Here is a 14,255-nt window from a genome sequence, read left to right on the forward strand (position 1 = left end):
GCAAGACTCTGTCAAAGAAATAAAAACCTTTTTGAGATAGTCTCTCTCTGTCGCCCAGGCTGGATTGCAGTGGGGCAAACACAGTTCACTGCAGCCTCAACTTCCTGGGCTCAAGCAACTCTCCCGCCTCAGCCTCCAGAGTAGCTGGGACCATAGGTGCTTGCCACTATACCTGGCTAATTTTATTACTATTTTGTAGAGACAGGGTCTTGCCACATTGCCCAGGCTGGTCTTGAAATCCTTGGCTCAAGTTATCCTCCTGCCTCAGTCTCCCAAAGTTCTGAGATTACAGGCGAGAGTTACCACCCAGACCAATTTTAGGATTCCTTCAACCAATGACCTTGGTGTGACCTTGTACTTCTGCAGCATTTTATACCCTCTGGGGCACATCCTTGTAGTGGGTTGAATTGTATTCCCTTAAAAGATATGTTCAAGTCCTAACTCCCAGTACCTGTGAATGTGACTTACTTAGAAATAAGGTCTTTGCCGATGTAATCAAGTTCAAATGAGGTCATACTGGATTAGGGTGGGTCCTCATCCAATGACTGGTGTTCTTATTGGAAGAAGGAAATTTGGATGCAAAGACACGGAGAAAATGCCATGTGAAGATGGATCAGAGACTAAAGTGATGCGGCTGCAAGCCAAGGAATGTGAAGAATGGCCGGCCACCACCAGAAGCCAGGGGAGACGCCGACACAGATTCTCCCTGACAGCCTCCAGAAGTAACCAACCCTGCCAACACTTGGATTTCAGACTTCTGATCTTGAGAAGTATGAACCAATAAAATAACTGCAGTGGAGTCAGTGGTTCTTGTTTTAAGCCACCCAGTTCGTGGTCATTGGTTATGGCAGTCCTAAGAAACTCAAACTCACCTCAGCACAGTGAGAGGTGAGAGGGACAAAGACTGAGGTCCCTATTTTATAAATCACCCTATCACCTCACTCTTCTACTGCCTAAGGACGTCTCTGTAGATTTACCCACCTTTCCTCCTTTCTTCCGGTCTTAGAAAAAGAGGGCCCCTCGTCTTTGAGGAGGGCCCTCCCATGCTCTGGATACAATCTGTGTCCCCCTCTCCCCCACCCCTCACGCACACTCACACACAGTCTACCTCTGCTCTGGTTCAGGACCCTTCTCATTTGTCAAAAACAGGTTTGAGTCTCCCCATTCTCAAAGGTCCTCCCTTTCCTCCCACCTTTCCTCTGGAAACAATCATTGTTTAACATTGGGATCTCCACATCTCATAGACTGTTCACTGCTTGGTTGTTGCTTTATAACCCAGCTTTTATTTTTTTTTTTTCATTCTTGTGTTTAGGGTTTATTTTATTTTATTTTTATTTTTATTTTTTTTATTTTTTTTCAGACAGAGTCTCGATCTGTCGCCAGGCACCAGGCTGGAGTGCGGTGGCACGATCTTGGCTCACTGCAACCTCCGCCTCCCAGGTTCAAGCAATTCTCCTGCCTCAGCCTCCCAAGCAGCTGGGACTACAGGTGTGTGCCACCATGCCCAGCTAATTTTTCTATTTTTTAATAGAGACGAGATTTTACCATGTTAGCCAGGATGGTCTCTATCTCTTGACCTCATGATCTGCCCGCCTTGGCCTCCCAAAGTGCTGGGATTACAGGTGTTAGCAACCACGCCCGGCCTGGTTTGTTTTTTTTTTTTAATTTATTTTATTATTTTATTTTTTTGGAGACAGTCTCACTCTGTCACCCAGGCTGGAGTGCAGTGTCATGATCTCTGCTCACTGCAAACTCCGCTTCCCAGGTTCAAGTGATTCTCCTGCCTCAGTCTCCCAAGTAGCTGGGACTACAGGTGTGTGCCACCAAGCCTGGGTAATTTTTGTATTTTTAGTAGAGATGGGGTTTCACCATGTTGGCCAGGCTGGTCTTGAATTCCTGACCTCAGGTGATCCACCTGCCGTGGCCTCCCAAAGTGCTGGGATTACAGGAGTGAGTCACCGTGCCCAGCCTATTTATTTATTTATTTATTGGAGACAGAGTTTTGCTCTGTCACCCAGGCTGAAGTGCAGCGGCACAATCTTGGCTCACTGCAATCTCTGCCTCCCAGGCTCAAATAATTCTCCTGCCTCAGCCTCCCAAGTAGCTGGGATTAAAGATACACACCACCATGCCTGGGTAATTTTTGTATTTTTAGTGGAGATGGGGTTTCACCATGTTGGCCAGGCTGGTCTTGAATTTCTGACCTCAGGTGATCCACCTGCCGTGGCCTCCCAAAGTGCTGGGATTACAGGAGTGAGTCACTGTGCCCAGCCTATTTATTTATTTATTTATTGGAGACAGAGTTTTGCTCTGTCACCCAGGCTGAAGTGCAGTGGCACGATCTTGGCTCACTGCAACCTCTGCCTCCCAGGCTTAAGTGATTCTCCTGCCTCAGCCTCCCAAGTAGCTGGGATTAAAGATACACACCACCATGCCTGGGTAATTTTTGTATTTTTAGTAGAGATGGGTTTTGCCATGTTGGCCAGGCTGGTCTTGAACTCCTAGCCTCAGGAGATCTGCCTCTTGGGCCTCCCAAAGTACTGGATTTCAGGCATGAGCCACTGCACCTGGCCCTATTTTTTTTATCTTTAGAGATACAGTCTTACTCTGTCTTCCAGGCTATACCTTGCTGCAGCCTCTAATTCCTCAAGTGGTCCTCCCGCCTCAGCCTCCCAAGTAGCTGAGACTGCTGACACCATCATCACACCTAGGTATTTTTTAATTTTTATTTTTGTATAGACGGAGTCACATTATGTTGCCCAGGCTGGTCTCAAACTCCTGGCCTCAAGCTATCCTCCTGCCTCCTAGAGTGCTAGGATTACAGACATGAGCCACCATGCCCCACCTATAATCAGGCTTCTGAGCACAGTTCCCCATAGAAAACTGTTGTCTTCCATCCTGATGCCACCTCCAGGCCTGCCCTTCATACCTCATCTACTGTCAACTCTGCTGGGCTTCATCCACTGGGAACATCTCGTTCTCTCCCTCTCCCTCCCCCTCCCCCCAGCTCTTTTCTCTCTAAGGTTGACTCGTCAATCCTTTTCTGTCCCCATGCTCCTTCCTGTAAGGCTGATTGCCTTACTGGGAACTTGGACGCATGGCCCCCCTGCCTTTTTTCTGAAAGCTCGGACATGCTCGGGTTGTTCCCTTTTCCCCTTCTCACACAGCCTGGCTTTCCCTTAAAGAACCCAGTGTGCAAGCAGGGTCTTGTGATTTTAGCCAATAGCAGCTGAGTCTTTCTAGCCAATAGCAGCCAAGTCTTTCTAGCCAATAGCAGCTGAGTAATTCTAACCAATAACAGCCAAGTCCTGTATGCAAACAAAGGCTTGTAACCTTACCCAATAGTAGTCCTGCTCTCCCACAACCAATCGAGCTCTCCCACTCCCTATAAAACCCCACGTCTGAGCGGAGTCTGTGCAACTTCTCCGGCCCCTCCTGTCGGACTGCAGAACCTCGTCTGGGAGCCTGAATAAATTCCTTCATATTGGATCTTCTTGTGTTGGCCTCAGTTTCTTTCCTTTTTAAACACGGCAAGAACAAACCTCACACTTCCCTCCTGCAGGAGAGCTGGACAGAAATGAGCTCAGCCCCTAGCTCTGACATTTGCTGGCTGTGTGTCCTGGGGCTAGGTACTCTGCTTCCTGGAGCCTCAATGTCTGCATCTTAAAGTGGCAATAAATAACACCCTTTGGTAGGTTTATTAGGAGAATTAAATAATAGGACTTATACAAAGCCCTCCACAATGTCTGGTGTCTGGCAGGCATATAAATTCCCTAATGTTAAAGTAGGCAACTTCTGTAGCTCAGAATGCCTAATTGAAATCCTGGCTTGGCAACTTATGAACTGAGTAATGTTGGGTAAACCTCCATCTGCCTCGCTTTCCTCCCGTGTGAAATAGGGATGTCAATAATAGTATAAAAGTAGTGAGTACTCAATCCATGGTAAGTACCACGGTTCTTTTGGCCTCCCTCTGAGAGGAAAGACTCCACGGCATGTAACAACAGGTTTTGAACAGATGTTTTTCGTTTCCTGAATGAATGGTTGCGGACTCCAGCTGAAAGATTTCCATTTAGCTTGTCTTCAGACAGCAAGGGCAGGGTCCCGCAGTACCTTGTTCTCTGCTGTATCTCCATAGCACTGTACCAGGCACATGGTAGGTGCGTAATAGATAGTATTTTTAATTATAAGTGAACATATGAATGAATAAACAAACTAAAGAGTTTTGCCTTATGGCCCTAATTCAAAATAATATCAACTAAAAATTGAAAGATGGTGAAGGAAAGCACCTCAAAAAGGAGAAGAGGGTGGGTGCCATGGCTCACGCCTATAATACCAGCATTTTGGGAGGCCGAGGCAGGACTGCTTGAGCCTAGAAGTTTGAGACCAGCCTGGGAAATATAGTGACCCAGTGTCTATAAAAAGTAAAAAAGGAGGCCGGGCGCAGTAATCCCAGCACTTTGGGAGGCCGAGGCGGGCAGATCACGAGGTCAGGGGTTCAAGACCAGCCTGGCTAGCATGGCAAAACCCTGTCTCTACAAGAAATACAAAAAATTAGCCAGGCATGATGGCTCATGCCTGTAATCCCAGCTACTCAGGAGGCTGAGTCAGGAGAATCACTTGAACCCAGGAGGCGGAGGTTGCAGTAAGCCAAGATCGTGGCACTGCACTCCAGCCTGGGTGATAGCGCCAGACTCTGTCTCAAAAAAATAAATAAATAAAGTTTAAAAATGAAAAAGGAGAAGCATCAGAAGCAAAATGAGAAAAGGTTACAAATTCTTCCTGATACTGGAGGAAATGGAGGGCAGGTTGGGAGACTGATGCAGGTACCATGAACTCTGCCCACCACAGAGTGGCCACGGCTGGGGCCCTAAGCACCAGGAGCTCCACCCTGTCCTGCTTTGTCCTGCTGATAAACTTGGCCTACTAGGCCTCACTGCTCTTCCCAGAAGCTCAGGTGACTGAGGAGGAAGATTAAGTGAACCCATGTTTGAGGCCAATTTGGGTAACATAGTGAGACTCCACCTCTAAAATATTTTCTTTTGGTAATAAAAAAGAAAAAAGGCCGGGCGCGGTGGCTCACGCCTGTAATCCCAGCACTTTGGGAGGCCGAGGCGGGTGGATCACAAGGTCAAGAGATCGAGACCATCCTGGTCAACGTGGTGAAACCCCGTCTCTACTAAAAATACAAAAAATTAGCCGGGCATGGTGGCGCATGCCTGTAATCCCAGCTACTCAGGAGGCTGAGGTAGGAGAATTGCCTGAACCCAGGAGGCAGAGGTTGCGGTGAGCCCAGATGGCGCCATTGCACTCCAGCCTGGGTAACAAGAGCGAAACTCCGTCTCAAAAAAAAAAAAAAAAAAGAAAAAAGATGCCCCTGCTCAGAAATTCAGGCCTGAACTGATGGCACCAAGGCAAATACAACCCTGAGGGCACAGCCTCTTCAAGCTTTCTGCAAGCACAGTGCTGTCTGGGAGCATTAACTCTTTAATTCTGAGCCCATTCTTCACATTTTAGCTCAGATGTTAGCCTGCCTTAGGAAGCCATACGTGTCTTACCAATCTCCTTGGAAGAGGTTTTGGTGTCACTGTGACATGCTCTCATTGCAATTTTTTACTCCCCTTATTAAGGTTTATCAGCATGTATTATTAAAATTACGTTTCTTTTCTATATTCCTGTGATAAACAGAATACCCTCCCTTCCAAGCTTCCAAAAGACACTCGTGCCTCAGTCCCTGGAACCTATGAAAATGTTTTCTTATATGGTTACAGGGACTTCACAGATGTGATTAAGGTTCTGGACTTTAAAACAGGGAGAGTAGGCTGGGCATGGTGGCTCACACCTGTAATTCCAGCACTTTGGGAGGCCAAGGCAGGTGGATCACCTGAGGTCAGGAGTTCGAGACCAGCCTGACCAGTATGGTGAAACCGCATCTCTACTAAAAATACAAAAATTAGCTGGGCTTGGTGGTGCACACCTATAATCCCAGCTACTTGGGAGGCTGAGGCAGGAGAATTGCTTGAACTGGGGAGGCAGAGGTTGCAGTGAGCCAAGATTGTGCCATTGCACTATACAGCCTGGGCAACAAGAGTGAAATTTCATCTCAAAAAAAAAAAAAAAAAAAAAAGACAGAAAGAAAAAAAATTAATAAAATAGGGAGAATAGGCCAGGTGCAGTGGCTCACACTTGTAATCCCAGCACTTTGGGAGGCCGAGGTGGGCAGATCACCTGAGGTCAGGAGTTCAAGACCAGCCTGCCCAACATGGCGAAACCCCATCTCTACTGAGAAAAAAAAAATTAGCCAGGCATGGTGGCAGGCACCTGTAATCCCAGCTACTGGGGTGGCTGAGGCAGGGGAATCACTTGAACCTGGGAGGCAGAGGTTGCAGTGAGCCAAGATCACGCCATTGCACTCCAGCCTGGGCAACAAGAGCAAAACTCCTAAAAAAAATAAAAAATAAAAAATAGGGAGAGTATCCTTGAGTATCCAGGCAGGCCAAATCTAATCTAATCATGTAAGCTCTTAAAAGCAGAGAATTTCCTTCAGCTGGAGGCAGTAGAAAGGGAAGTCAGAGAGATTCCAAGCATGAGAAGGATTTCACTGGTCACTGTTGGCTTGGAGATGGAGGGGCTCACGGCAATGAGCTAAGAGTGGTCCCCAGCCGACAGCCAGCAAGGAGCCAGGAACCTCACTCTTTTTTTTTTTTTTTTTTTTTGAGGCGGAGTTTCACTGTTGTTACTCAGACTGGAGTGCAATGGTGTGATCTCGGCTCACCGCAACCTCCGCCTCCTGGGTTCAAGCAATTCTCCTGCCTCAGCCTCCTGAGTAGCTGGGATTACAGGCACGAACCACCATGCCCAGCTAATTTTTGTATTTTTAGTAGAGACAGGGTTTCACCTTGTTGACCAGGATGGTCTCGATCTCTTGACCTTGTGATCCACCCGCCTCGGCCTCCCAAAGTGCTGGGATTATAGGCGTAAGCCACCGCGCCCGGCCCAGGAACCTCACTCTTAATGATCACAAGGGACTGGATCCTGGCAACAACTGAATGAGCATGGAAATGGGTTCTTCCCAGAGCCCTGGAGAAGATCCCAGTGGCTACCACCTTGTTATCAGTCTTATGAAAGCCTGAGCAGAGAAACCTGCCAAGCCGACCTGGACCTGTGACCTACAGAGCTGTGAAATACTAAATGGGTGCTCTTCTAAGGCTCTGAGTTGGTGGAATTTTGTTATGGCATTAGAAGATCAACAATTCCCAATGAGCTATGAGCCGTGTGAGAGCAGAAGAGACATTAACTTGTTCATTATTGTACCCTCTGTATCTACCTGCCTAGATACTGCCTAGGGCACTGCCCTAGTCACAAAAAAAAAAAAAAAAAAAAAATCCCTGTGATAGGAAAAAGGAAAATCTACCCTTCCATCAGGCTTTGCTTTTGGAGAAGTGATCTATGACAGAATCCACTATTCCACTAGTGATTGGAGGAAACATTTTCAAATAGACACTGGATACAGGGCTTTCTCTGCAAGCTAAGTGAGCAGAGGCCCCAGGGGCCTCTGGCCTTGGATTTTATGTTCTAATGGATAAGCGACAGCTGTTCCCTGGAGCAACAGATCCTGGCGCTCTGCCTTGAGTGTGAAGCTCCTTTAGAAGTACACAAGGCTGCCAATAAGAGTGTGTGTACATGTGTGTGTGCATGTGAGTACGTGTGTGTGCACATGAGTGTCCATGCACTCACATTGACAAGAGTGTGAGGGCACTGTGAGCAGGAGAGGGACCATTTCCCCAGGTGTCTGTGGGTGTCTGTGAGTGCAAACTACACAAGTGTGAGTATGAACACATGGATGTGTGTGAGCAGAGGAGCAATTCTTTCTAGGACGGGTTTCCTGTCCCACATGGGAAATTGCACGTGGCCCAACATCCGAGATATAACATTTAAAAGGATTTCCTTGCAGAGTTCCTTAAAAGAATGAACTCCCCCAGGATGCTGAAAATGGAATTCTATTTATGAAAATGCCATATTGCACACACCTTTTTAGGAATGCTATATCTACAAAATGAACTATGCCTATTTTTTAAAAAATTACCTTAAACTTGGCTCTTGGTAGCTTCTCAAAGCATGAAGACATTTTTCTTCCAGATTTCTTCTGTTCTTAGTTCAGGAATGGCCCAGAGGCAAATATCCGAGGATTTTTAAAACAGAATCTGGGAGAGTCCCAGACTTAGTCGTGAATCTTGCCCAGATACTGAGGACAAGGCAAGATTCTGAGATGACAGATTCAAAGCATCTGAGAACCTTAGATTAATCCTTAGAAAGGACTAATGAATTACTAATGGTGAAATAAATGAAAATACTATTTATTAAGTGCTTACTGTGTGCCAAGCTCTAGGCTAAGCCCTAGAGCTACCTAACCTCACTTTGCAAATAAAGAGCTAAGAAGTTGCTTGCCCAAAATCACATGCCAATTATTGTCAAAACTGGAGTAGGAACTCAAGTTTATCATCTAAATTCTTTGCAGCAACCCTGCAAGGCCTATGCCCTAGGTCCTCAGCCGTCATCCCTCCTTCCTGTTAAAACACTCTTACAGTGTGACTCTTTTACAGGAACCAGTTTGAAGTCACAGCTGGAAAGGATCTGACACTCTGTGATGCATCCTGGTTACTTCTCCCGAAGGATTGGCAGTTTAACCTTAGGCCTGAACAGACTTCTCGTTGGACCTCAGTGGGCCAAGCAGATTATCTCCGGGCCAGCCTGTTCTTCCAATGCACAGTGCCTCATGCATTGTGGGAGTCACCTCTTCAGAACAACATACCACTCCCTCAATTCCTCAAGAGTCTTTACTAGCTCCCTATTGCCTGCAGGGCATCCAAAGCTTGCTGCCTTCTAACTCATCTCCTATTGCTTCTCCCAATACTCTAGCTACTGACCCTCTCTGTCCTCCACCAATACAATGTGCCCCCCTCCCCCAGGGTGCACTTCTGCCTCCTCCTTGCTTGTCCAGACTCCTCTCATTCTCTACAGCCAGGAAACTCTCCTGCTAACTTTGCCTTTGCCTCCCAGAAGTCCTGATGTGCTATGCTTTAAATCGCCTCTTCCTCCTTCGCCATTATCTATTGCCTTGCATCGTTCATAAGTTTGGCCTGGGATATCTTTGCCTCCCAGACACAATGGGGACAGGGACCTTGTGCTGTTATTTTTCTCATATCCCTCACAGTGCCCATGACAGAGGGAGACCTGGAGTAGATGCTACAGAAATACCTGAGAATTGAAAAAACCAAGGCGAGAGAAAGTGTGCAAAGGGGAGCTCGCATCTTTCCGTCCTTTAGGTCTCAGTTTAAAGGTTTTTTTCTGCATATGCCCACCTTGTTCCCACCTCCCACCCGAATGACCAAAATTGGAGTCTGTCTTTCTGAGTAGTCATTTTCCTTCCTGGCATTCATCACATTTTATACTACTTTTTTTTTTTTTGACACAGAGTTTCACTCTTGTCACCCAGGCTGAAATGCAATGGTGTGATCTTGGCTCACTGCAATCTTTGCCTCCTGGGCTCAGGCAATTCTCCAGCCTCAGCCTCCTGAGTAGCTGGGATTACAGGTGTGCCCGGCTAATTTTTTTGTACTTTTTTTTAGTAAAGACAGGGTTTCACATATTGGCCAGGCTGGTCTTGAACTCCTGACCTCAGGCGATCTGCCCACCTCGGCCTCCCAAAGTGCTAGGATTACAGGCAGAAGCCACTGCACCTGGCCACATTTTATAGTACTTTTATGTGACTCTGTGTTTAGTGACTGCCTCCTACTAGGCTGTAAGCTCCACAGAACACCTGTTCAGTTCACCTCTATATTCACAGTATCTAGCTTGATGCACAATAGGGGCCCAAAACTATTTGTTGAGGCAGGGTGTGGTGGCTCATGCCTGTAATCCTAGCACTTTGGGAGGCCAAGGAGTGATGATCACTTGGTCCCAGGAGTTAGAGACCAGCCTGGGCAACATAGGGAGACCCTGTCTCTACAAAAAATAAAATGAAATTTTCTGGGCGTAGTCCCAGCTACTTGGGAGGCTGAGATGGGAGAATCACTTGAGCCCAGGAAGTGAAGGCTGCAGTGAGCTATGATTGTGCCACTGCACTCCAGCGTGGGTGACAGAGGAAGGCCCTGTCTCAAAAAATAATAACAAACAAAAACCCCACCTACTTGTTGAAAGAATGAATTAGGGAGAAAAGGAGATTAGTTATTTTGGTACTTGTAATTCTCCGTACCATTTTCCAGTCTAGATCAGGGACTCAGGTCTGAGAGGACCCATATTTCTAGGGTGAATACAACCCCAGCCACAAAGCAAATTAAAGCAGACCCCCTTTCCTGAGCACTAAGTATGTTCCAGGCACCGTACTGAGTGCTTTGCCCACAAGGCCCCAGTTACTCTTCACAACACCCATAGGCAGTAGGCACCATGAACAGCTCCATTGTACAGATGAGGGATCTGAAGCTCTGCATTGCCACCCCCCCAGCCTTTCTAGTTGTGTGTGGTTCCCATCTTGCAGGAGAGGAAAATCTCAGGAGTGTCCGAGAAGTCCCAGAAGAGCTTTTGCACATGCATCAAAACTGCCCCTGCCTTCCAAGGAAGGAAAGCCAGTTCCTGGGGAATAAGCCAGAAATCAACAGTGGCCCTGCCTACCCTGCCGGGGGGTGCAGACATATGGATGCCAGATGCAAAGGGGTCTGTGGGCCCAATCAGACTCTTGGAGGTGATGAGAATGCCCCAAAGCCAGAAACAGCTGGCTAGAAGAGGCGGGTGTAGCTTGGGGATTCTGGTGTGGGGAAAACACACCACCTGGGCACCAACCCTTCCTGGCATTCAGAGTCCCTTTCACCCATGCCTTTCTATTGTCCCTCCTCTCCTCCAGGTATCCATAGTGGTGCCACCATTCCACACTGAGGCTCAGAGAAGCAAGTCAGCCTGCTCAGGATCACGAAGCTGGAAAGTGATGAAATCAACCACCTTAAAACAACTCCCCACAGGTGTGGGCAAGGCTGACCCCTTTAAGCAAACCTCCTTTGTGTAAAAGCAGCAGCTGGAGAAACAGCTGCCAGATGGAACACTGGCCTTCAGTTTCCAGCTGGGAGCCATCCAGCTCTGTGCAGCTTTACTGGAGGAGTTCCTTGGAGGAAAAGCACCTCCATGGGAGGCCTCATTTAAGCAAACACGGTCACGTGAGGTGTTGCAGCAGCAGCAGGCTGCCACAGAGGTAGCTGCTTGGGTGCAGGGCCGTGAAGACCTCTGAGAGACTGAACGTACAAATGGGCAATGATCAGACTGTATTTAAAAATAGGACTCCGACCCACAACCTGTAGCAACCAGTTCAGAAAGCCGACCCACCATTGGCAACCAAGTCCGGGAAGCCAAACAACCCCTGCAGCAGTCAGCCCAAAATGGCCAGAACTTGACCAACAACTGACAGCTACCCTAATTTTTGCCCCAATATGCAACTTAGAACCAACTGGAGGAAGCCAGATATCTCCCCTAACCAGTCACACAGGATGTCCTGCTTCTAATAAACCCACCTATAGCTTCCCGATGTCAACAGCCTCCAATCAGGGCACACCTAAAGCCTCCCCTTTTCCCACCATAAAGCTTCCTCACTCCCCTGCCCGCCTTTGAGTCTCTGACAAAGGCAAGTGATGATAGCTGACTCCCTTGCTACAGCAAGCTCTGAATAAATAGCTTTGCCCATTTTCTTGAACTCCCGACCTCAGATGATTCGCCTGCCTTGGCCTCCAAAGTGCTTGGATTACAAGCGTGAGCCACCACGCCCAGCCCTGCTTTGCTCATTTTCATTTGAGTAGGCTTCACTTATTTCCATACCTCCCAGTTGCCTACTTGTTTTATGACGCGATTTTCTTATCTGTGAAGAGGGATAATAATTTGGGACATTAATCTTTTGGGAGGAAAATGCCTTGAATTGCAGGGGAGCCCCCGGAAACATCCCACTCCCTGGGTCACCTCTGATCTCATTCAGCTGCCACATAACCCGCCTCCCTCTTGTTCCGAGCATAACTGGGCATATCTACATGTCCACTCCTTCATGTTTTCAGGGGAGGAGCCTGAAATCCAAGAAAGAAAACTCTGACTTACCCGAGGTCTTCTGCTCCAGGGGTTTTTAATAGGCCAGACTTGCTCTCTGGTTTCCTCCCTCCTGACTGCCCAGGAAAGCAAGCACATGAGCCTTTTCAGGAACTCTGTAGGGTCTGGCTTCGATCTATGGTGAAAATGAAGAGGGCTAAAGGAGCAAAAATGCAAATAGGAATGAGTTACCAGGCACCACAGAAAGGCCAGTTGTGGCCTGCATACGGAGCTCTGCCTTCCACAGGGAGGACTTTCCTCCTTGGTTTAAGGGAGCATGAGCCCCACCCAGGTTCTCTGAGCCTCTTTTATTCAGGGAAGTTGGCTGGCTCTAGAAGAGTCCCTTCTCCCTTCCTGGGGTTATCTCCACCCAAGTCTGGCTCCACATTCTCACTGCAAGACAAAAGCAAAGGAGGTCACAAATCACAGTACTTACCATCCTGGTAGTAGTGTGTCATACATGATATTAACCACTTTTCATATATGAACTCTTTCAGTTTTCAGAACAGCCCTCTGATACATATATGTACCATTATTAGCATGTCCATTTAACAAATGGGGAAGCTGAGTCATGGAGCCATCAGATGATGTGCCTAAAGTCACACAAGTAGCAAGTAGAAGAACAGGGATTAAAACCTGTCCAGAGACAAGCTCTCACACACCTTATGGTCCCACTTCAGAATGTTTTCAACTGAACACAAAAATGAATAGGACATGGTTGGGCGTAGTGGCTCATGTTTATAATCCCAGCACTTTAGGAGGCCGAGGCAGGAGGATCACTTGAAGCCAGGAGTTGGAGACAAAGCTGGGTAACATACTGAGATCCTGTCTCTACAAAAAAATAAAATTAGCTAGGCATGGCGGCACACACCTGTAATCCTACAGAGAGGCTGAGGCGCGAGGATCACTTGAGCCCTGGAGTTGCAGGCTGCAGTGAACTGTGATTGTGCCACTGCACTCCAGCCTGGCTGACACAACCAGATTCTGTCTCTAAAAAATATCAAAAAATCAAATACTAATAGAACAGTATTTTGCATGTTCCAAAGTTGGGAGCAGGATTCATTTACATTTCAGAGAAATGTTGAGTTCTCTCTCATTTATTCTCAGTTCATTTGGCTTCCACAAACATTCAGTGATCCCCAAGAGAGGTGCTGAGAGATATGAATAAGGCCTTTTCCACCTCAGACCTAGCACTTTCCTGGGAATGAGGAGGCTACTCTGCTAACCCCCAGGGCTTCCCAGATGGTGAAATATAGTTTACACTAGTTTACGCTTGGAAGAGAGCAGGACACACGTATCACCAGACAACACACGTAACACTGGAAGGGCTAGATTTACACCCAGATTCCTGGGCTTCAGCCTAGGACAAAAGCTGGAGAAACTGTTTTGTTTGCTTTGGTTGTGTTTTTAGAAACAAGGTCTCACTCTGTCACTCAGGCTGGAGGGCAGCAGTGCAGTAATGGCTGACTGCAACCTCAAATGACTGGACTCAGGACATCCTCCCACCTTACCCTCCTGACTAGCTAGGACTACAGGCGCGGACCACCACACGGGGCTAATTTTTAAAAAATGTTTGTAGAGGCGGGATCTCACTTCACTGTCCAGGCTGGTCTCAAACTCCTGGGCTCAAGTGATCCTCTTACCTCAGCCTCCCAAAGTGCTGGGATTACAGGTGTGAGCCACTGCACCAGGCCAAAACCTAATTTTTTTTTTTGAGATAGAGTTTTGCTCTTGTCACCCAGGCCGGAGTGCAATGGGACAATCTTGGCTCACTGCAACTCCACACCACCCTGCCACCTGGGTTCAAGCAATTCTTCTGCTTCAGCCTCCCGAGTAGCTGGGATTACAGGCAGCTGCCACTATGCCCAACTAGATTTTGTATTTTCAGTAGAGACGGGGTTTCACCATGTTGGCCAGGCTGGTCTTGAACTCCTGACCCACCCGCCTCAGCCTCCCAAATGCTGGGATTACAGGCGTGAGCCACTGTGCCCGGCAAAACCTAAATTTTTAACTAGCACCCTAGGTGAATTTTATCAGGGTGAACCAGAGCTCTCTGAAATCCCTTCCCCGGGATAGTCTATGAGGCTTTTGATTTAAACTTGCATTTGAGGCTTGCAGAGACTAACACTGACATACCCAGG

The 14,255-nt window shown here is 47.5% G+C and overlaps 1 protein-coding gene and 1 pseudogene across 1 annotated transcript in view; one reads left to right on the forward strand and one right to left on the reverse strand.

Moving 5' to 3' along the window:
• Positions 1 to 12,144, reverse strand: part of DLG5 (discs large MAGUK scaffold protein 5) — a 151,004-nt gene extending 138,860 nt beyond the window's left edge. The window contains exon 1 of the mRNA XM_012466285.2: positions 12,127 to 12,144. The gene's annotated coding sequence lies outside the window, so the exon portion shown is untranslated. The remainder of the gene's footprint in view (positions 1 to 12,126) is intronic.
• Positions 1 to 14,255, forward strand: part of LOC105726728 (interferon-induced transmembrane protein 2-like) — a 28,356-nt pseudogene that overhangs the window by 1,673 nt on the left and 12,428 nt on the right.

The sequence above is a fragment of the Aotus nancymaae genome, unplaced genomic scaffold (genome assembly GCF_030222135.1).
Source record: "Aotus nancymaae isolate 86718 unplaced genomic scaffold, 86718_ANA_hifiasm-v0.15.2.pri h1tg000010l, whole genome shotgun sequence".
NCBI classification, from domain to species: domain Eukaryota; kingdom Metazoa; phylum Chordata; class Mammalia; order Primates; family Aotidae; genus Aotus; species Aotus nancymaae.